General features: G+C 41.0%; 1 protein-coding gene across 3 annotated transcripts in view; it reads right to left on the bottom strand.

Moving 5' to 3' along the window:
• LOC135103465 (uncharacterized) overlaps positions 1-7,500 on the bottom strand; it is a 166,042-nt gene that overhangs the window by 39,094 nt on the left and 119,448 nt on the right. For 2 of the 3 annotated variants that reach the window (XR_010270061.1, XR_010270059.1), the window contains exon 5: positions 6,050-7,500. This exon is cut by the window's right edge. The exons of the other annotated variant lie outside the window; for it this stretch is intronic. The gene's annotated coding sequence lies outside the window, so the exon portion shown is untranslated. Of the gene's footprint in view, positions 1-6,049 lie in introns of those variants that run through there. 3 annotated transcript variants of the gene reach the window in all.

Here is a 7,500-nt window from a genome sequence, read left to right as displayed (position 1 = left end):
ATCGAAAGATAAAAAAATAAGTCATTGGATTTTTGCTGTTCCTTTTGATGAAAATGAATGTACGTTACTTTCTCGACATTCTCGAGTCAGCTGATATTCTGATATCAAATTTTTTTTACTTTGAAATATTCGGATCGATTTGGCGCCACTACCTGCTACAGAAAGGGTTATTTTACCTCCATCTATTTCTGTCAACAGTGAGAGTTACTCATACGGTAAAGATGAAGGTGAAGACGAAGATGCGTGGGATGTGAAAGGCCACGTGATGGTGTGGACTTAGTAATAGACATGTATGGAGGTTTGCTCACGTGTCTGGAGCGGTAGAGGAGTGGTGGAGGCAGAGAAGGAAGGGAGAGGATGAGAGATGACAGCCAAATAATAGACGTGTATGTTAGTGTGTTCACATGTTTGGAGCGGAGGAGGGCAGGTGTGGTAGAGGACTGGTAGAGGAGAGGTGGGAGGCAGAGAGGGCAGGGGGCAGATGAGAAGTAGCAGCCAAAAGGAGTTAGTAATGTAGGAGCGTCGTGTAGGGGGCGAGGCGCGTCACTCAGGTATTCAGGGCGCCTGGCAAAATAAGATCGGGAGAAAATAGGAAAGGACGAATTGTGTTATGAGGGATGAATCTCCCTGACACAGAGGTGAAGTATGACGGCTCATCATATCAAAGTTTATTTAAAAGAATGCTGTATTGATGGCAGAGCTTGAATGAATTTGTAATATATATATTTAGTTATGCATGGACTTTTCTCTAGTGTATAAAAGGCGTGAAATAGCATAAACGAATATCATTTTAGATTTAGCAACGTGTAGTTTAATATAAAACCTCTCCCACTTTCTTACTCAAAGAAGGCTGAAAAATTACCAAAGACCATTAACAACAGTAAAGAAACGGTACAATAAAACCTAGAAAATATCATTACAGTTTAAACGAAAAATGTAAAAAAAGTGAAGTTAAACATACAAATGAGAAGCCAAAAAGGGGATTTAATCGGATCTGAGATATACCAAAACAAGGAATAAAACAATGCATTAACACTTAAGCACAGGAGGGTGGTAAGAGAAGCGTGAAAATCTGGAGAAAGTTGTGTGTTACAGAACCTTACGTAAGATACAATCCAATACTTATGAAACAGTTCCAGAGCATACTGATAATGGCAGCAAGAAACGTGACCTTGTAGATGAAGGCGACTGACAGGAATGCAAGAATGGCATTTGTGAAAGGATTATGACGCTGATGTGTTGTTGATTCGCATTACAAAGCTGGGCTGAGGGAAAGTGGCACGTCGTGTGACCAAGTCATCCACAAGTCACCTGTAAAACAGGAATATGTTCCAAACAGAACTATTATCATACTACAGCAATAAAGCTTGTGTTCCGGATGTAAGAAATATTATATCGCACTTTTTAGGTTTGCATAAAGTCAGTATATAAACATGCTTAAAATGTGTTAAGTCAGTGACGAAAGTTTTAATGAATAATCTTATCTTCCATATATTAATTACCATCAGTCTCCATGATTCAGCTGCAGAATAATGGCTCCCCCTAACCTTCATTTATCTCTGCCGTCTGCCCATCTATTCAACGACACACTAAAAACAAAAACATTCCATCTAATTTGTTCTCTGTCTGGTTTGCCTGATTTTATCACCCCTAAATTGCTATTAACCTGCATGTGTGTGTTAAGTATTCAAATTAACAACCTTCTCATCAGAACTGCCAGTGGTTGGAAAATAACATCCGCTACCAGTGATGAGCAGTGAAGTGACAAGGAAGTGGCTATATAGGACGCGGCGGGAGAGTTCACCATGCTATTCACATTTGTAAGAGAAATAATCATTGAGTTTTGCTCAAAGACTGGATAATACATATTCATTACGCATGTATTTAATTAAAGTGCGAGTCATGCGTATGTCAGACAAGATAAGAGTTGAAATATTCCAGAATGTGCAGGATTAAACGCCATCATTACAGATGCAGAATACCTTGCCTTGGAATGAAAACACGGTTGAAAATATGGCTCGGAAAAATGGTGAAATGAGACAGTCAAGGAATTATTGATATTACATTTATACAATGGCCAGAGGAATAGACAGGTGTGGCTGATTGATTGGATGGTTGATTAACTGACTGATTAATCGTGCTGCAACACTGACACCATTCAGTAATGCTTACGTAAGCTTTACACTTCCTACTGATAAAAAACCGTGAAACAAGATCCAACTCGAAAAGGATCCGAAATTTTACTTGTATAACAGGAAATTACAATACTGAATATGAAGATAATTAGGAAAGCACTTATTTCACCTGCCAAGTCTTGACAAATATGGAAATTGAAAACACTTATCCTCTGTGACGACCAACTTGTCCTTTGGTGGGCCGAGTTAATCAACAGTTAATCGTTCACACATTTACCTCTTCATCACCTGGTTCGGATGTGTGCCGGCAATACCTGTCCCCTCCGCGTCACCTGTCAGCCACACCTCGTTAGGGCTCCCCGCGCGCCGGCCTCACCTGAGACACACTTGGCCGCAAGACAATGCCACGACGGGCGATGCAATTATGGCGCCGAGAGGAGTCATTAGCGAGCGGTACGTGCAATCAGAGGGAGGGCAGGTAAGAGGACAGGTGAGAAGGAATCTGCAGGTAGGTGTAATTATCGTCCCTTCACAGCCCTCGCCAGGGAGGTTTGTGAGGCGAGGGTGTGGAATTATGTACGTAACACACACACACACACACACACACACACACACACACACACACACACACACACACACACACACACACACACACACACACACACACACACAGTCTTAACCATATATCTTTAATGTCTGTTTTAAGTAACCTATGAAAGGCTTAAGCTACACTTAACACGCAGATATGTTACCTCATGGTGTAGCGAGTCCTGGTTTTCATTCAAGGGCAGTAAGGTGAGGTTGTAGATCAAATAGAAAATTAGTGTTGAATTAATTGAATGAAAGCACCAAAATAAACACATTGTACAGAGATAGACAAACAGATACAGATAAACAGAAATAGATAGATACAGATACGGACAGACAGGTACACAGACAGACAGACACCCAGATAGACAGTCAGATAGACAGGTAGGCAGACACACATTCTCCAATTCAATTTCACACAATACTCAACACTCAAGAGGTAAACACTAATTTCTAAACACATTACGGATTCAGAGAGCACGCTGCCTACACTTGTACCCTGTAACGACAACATCTGGCGGGGCGCTGATACTCCTCCCTGCCTCTCCTCCTGCCTTGCTAGCACACTAATACATTATGAACACCGTGCTATCTCTCCCTCTCGTGCCTCGACTAGGAAGAGGAGACGAAAGAGGAGGAGGAGGAGGAGGAGAGCAGGAACATTAGTAGTAGTAGGTAACAAGCCCCGTGTCTTACAATGAAGTTACCTGCCCTCCTAGGCCTCACGATTTTGTAAGCCTATATAAGCTGTAGAAAGGAAAAGGTTCACGCCCCCAGGAACGTGATGTCAAGCGTGCCTCATTAATCTCTCACTGTCTCCTGTCAGATGATGCCACACAGTGATACCGAAGGGGATGACCAACTAACAGGTAGTTTTCTAGAAGTGGGAGAAGTGGCGGATGGGGATCATTTGGAAAGTGAAAGATATTGAAGCGGTGGAAGTAGTAAAAATATGAAAGTGAGGAAAATAGAGCAAAAAAAAAAAAAATGATGCAAGAAATAAGAAAGACGAACCAGGAAGAAGAAAAAAAAAAGTGTGAGAATGAAATGAGATATATAAAAAAGGTAAAATAAGCGCAGGCAAAATAAAATTTAAAGAGTTAGAAGAGGAGAGAAATGTAGTGCGTAATTAGGTGAGCGAATGAGTAAAATTATTGAGTCATTCAGTCAGTCAGTCAGTCAGGGAGGAAGGACAGAAAAAAAATTGGGGAGAGAGAAAATACTTTTGAATGAATGAATGAAAGGGAAAGAAGGAAATAATGGAAAAAAGAGAGTTAAATTTTAATGAATGAAGCAGAAAGAAAAAAAAAATGAAAAAAAGGAAGGAAGATTAATAACCGTAAATGAAGGAAAAGAAAAGAAAGAAAAGAGGTAAAATAGGAAAGAAGAGAGAGAGAGAGAGAAATACTCGTAAATGGAGGGAAAAAATTTAAAAAAACTCGAAAATGAAGAAAAAAAGGAAAGAAAGAAAAAAGTTGAAAAGAAAAGTAATCAAGACAAAATAGAATGCATGGGTACACTAAAGCCTCAAGCAAAGCAGCAAAAACTTGGGTAATGCCTCACAAACTTATTCTTTACATCTTCGTTTTTAATTTCCTTTTTCTGCTCTCTGGCGCACGAGTGAAATTTGCGGAACGTGCGGCAATAACGGTATGTTTCTCTTAATTTACTGGTTTGTTTTGCAGAGAATTCGAATCCTCGTATATCTACTCTCCCCCTCTCTCTCTCTCTCTCTCTCTCTCTCTCTCTCTCTCTCTCTCTCTCTCTCTCTCTCTCTCTCTCTCTCTCTCTCTCTCTCTCATGCAAGAAAAACGTACGAAAGAGAAATGAAGAGAGAACGATGCGAAAAGACTGAGACAAAATTAAATTAATAGAACATACAACTTCCCTCAAAGAAGATAAAACGAATAAACACAAGAATACTCGTGAACCACTCGTAAATTTCTGAAAACTAGGAAAGAACACGTGAAAAGAAAGAAAAAAATAAAAATGAATAAATCCAACGGAACAAACTAATTTATTAAGAAAAAAAAAAACAAAGAAAACGAATAGAAGTAGCGTCACTAGAGAGAGAGAGAAAAAAAACAAGAAATAAAACCGTGATGCAAAAAATATATATATAAAAAAAGAACTCCACATAAATAAGCGCTTTTTTTTTAGAGAAGAAAAAAATCATAAGAAGATAAATATTAGAGACAAGAGAAAACAGATACAAAAAAAATAATAATAATATGTTCTAAAAATAAAGGTCAGTGACTGAAAGCACAGGAACTTTTGGGAAACAGATAATCAACCACGACTGTGTTCCATCGAGAGAGAGAGAGAGAGAGAGAGAGAGAGAGAGAGAGAGAGAGAGAGAGAGAGAGAGAGAGAGAGAGAGAGAGAGATTCTAATGGAAATGTGTGATCTCCAAGGTAAAATACGTTGTTCTTTACTCTCTCTCTCACTCTCTCTCTCTCTCTCTCTCTCTCTCTCTCTCTCTCTCTCTCTCTCTCTCTCTCTCTCTCTCTCTCTCTCTCTCTCTCTCAATCCCATCAAGATTTACATAAAAGGCAAATTCAATTCAACTTCACGACCATAGCATAACTTTCTTCTCAGTATTCCTGCGATTCTTTCCCTCTTAACTAATTCACTTCACCTGTGACCTTCGCTGCCCCAATTCCCTTTACTATCCTCGAAACTCGGCCTTGTGTCAGGTGGCCTCCGTGTTCAGTGAGCGAGGGACGTGCGTGTCAGATCAGCTCCCTTATGCCTCGGGGGACACAAGTTAAGGAGAACAGGCGGGAGGTAAAGAGGGTGATGAGGCGGGCAGGAAGAAGGGACGAGTCTGGCAGGGCGGAAAGAGGTATAGAAGGCATTCACTGAAAATATAAAGGAGATAAGCGTGGGAGATGTGAGTGGGGAGGAATAGAGAGAAGGAAGGAGAAAGTACACATGGAAGTGGAAGAAAGCAAAAAAAAGGAGACTGTAATGGTGATGAAGGAGAAAATGAAAGAGAAAATCCAGTAAAATTTGGAGATGAAAATGAAGAAAAGGAAAAAAGGGCAGCAAACTTTACGAAAAGTAATGCTCCAAAACTTTCCTAAACACTTACTCCCTTCCTCTCACCCAGCAGATTATGAGTTAGGACAGGTGAAGCAGTGGTCTCTCTCTCTCTCTCTCTCTCTCTCTCTCTCTCTCTCTCTCTCTCTCTCTCTCTCTCTCTCTCTCTCTCTCTCTCTCTCTCTCTCTCTCTCTCTCTCTCTCTCTCTCTCTCTTCCCTTCCACCTTACCTCCGCAAGCGACACACACAATATCCGACAGGTGTAAGTTTCAAAGCTAAGACCTCAGGATGTTTAAACTTTATTCTTAAGCTACAAAAATAAGGAACTGCCGATAAAGGACTCGTTGGAAGTTGACAAGTCTTCGGAGTAAAAGGAAAAGGATTAGCAGAGAGGTTGAGTAGTTGTAAGACCTAAGGAGAAGAGGAAAGGGAGAGGACAAGGAATGGGAAAGTTAAAAATGTAGAACAAAGAGAACAAGGGGAGTGAAGTAGAGTAGAGAGGGTGAGAGACAGAAGGTGAAGAGGAAAAGGGAAGAGGACAAGGAACAAGAAGGCGGGGAAGTGGTTGTAGAGGAAAGGGTAAAGGAACAGTGAAGTAGGGTAGAGAGAGGAGAAGGCAGAATGGAATAAGACGAGCACAATCAGGAATCAGGGAGACAGTGATGAGAAGACGCAAGATGAAGTTTTGATTATATGAAATTAGGAATTGGAGTGTCACTGAGAAAAGAGGGGAATAAGAGAAGGAAGAGGTAGAATAAATTAATAAAAATAGGACTATTGAAGATAAGGTGAAGGAGGAAGAGAGAAGTGATAGAACAAGAGTGTTATAAAAGTAGAATGAGAGGAGGAGAAAAGTAACATTAATAAGAACAGCAGTATTGTAGAGTTAAGGTGAAGAGGAAAAAGAGAAGGCAGAATGGAACAGTAAGAACAGCAGTAGTAGTATTCTGTGGCAGGGAAGAAGGAGAGGAGGGGAGGGTGACCGGCAGCTACACTACCAGCATAAACATCCTTAAGTCAGTCGTGCATAAGCAGTTACACAAAAGACGGAAATGTTGACGTAGTGCCAAGAGTCATTCATCTTGGAGGGAGAGGGACGCCGGCTCTGCTCTTCCTTTTTCTCTTTTCCGCTCATTTTTCCTTTTGTTCCTCTGTTTTCTTCAGTCTATTTCTTCTCTACTCCTCCTCGGCCTCTTTTACGTCTCAGTCTTCCCCGAGATCTATTCGCCTCCCATTCACATCCTCCAAGTGGAAACAGAGACGAGCAGCGAGAGGCAACACACCACTTCTGGGATTATTTCTTTCTCCTCCTACCCTGCGCGTTTGTCCTTCCTCTGCGACCACAAGACACGTGACTCTTCTCAGCTGCACCACTTATCACGTTTTTCTCGCACGTTCCACATTAACACCAATCATTTCTCCCATTTTTTTCCTTCTATCATTACTCTTTCCTGCTACACCAACGTCTCCTCCTTCTCCTCATCCTCCTATTATAGCTAATAACAACATTGGTAATTTCTCCCACTTTCTCTCATAGCCTTTATCTTTCTCCTTACTCCTTGCTAATACACCAACGTCTCTTTCTCTTCTTCCTACTATCAATGGTACTTCTAATCCTGCAGTCTTATCCTCACTTCTACTACAGGCTCATGATGGTCGTAGCAACGCATCATTGCTTCACTGCGTTCCCTGAACATCAATCGCTCCTCAGCAGTACACAGTGGCGGGTCTGTC

Source organism: Scylla paramamosain, chromosome 9, assembly GCF_035594125.1.
Source record: "Scylla paramamosain isolate STU-SP2022 chromosome 9, ASM3559412v1, whole genome shotgun sequence".
NCBI lineage: Eukaryota > Metazoa > Arthropoda > Malacostraca > Decapoda > Portunidae > Scylla > Scylla paramamosain.
Note: the sequence above shows the minus strand (reverse complement) of the source record. Positions and strands in the feature narration are given on the sequence as shown.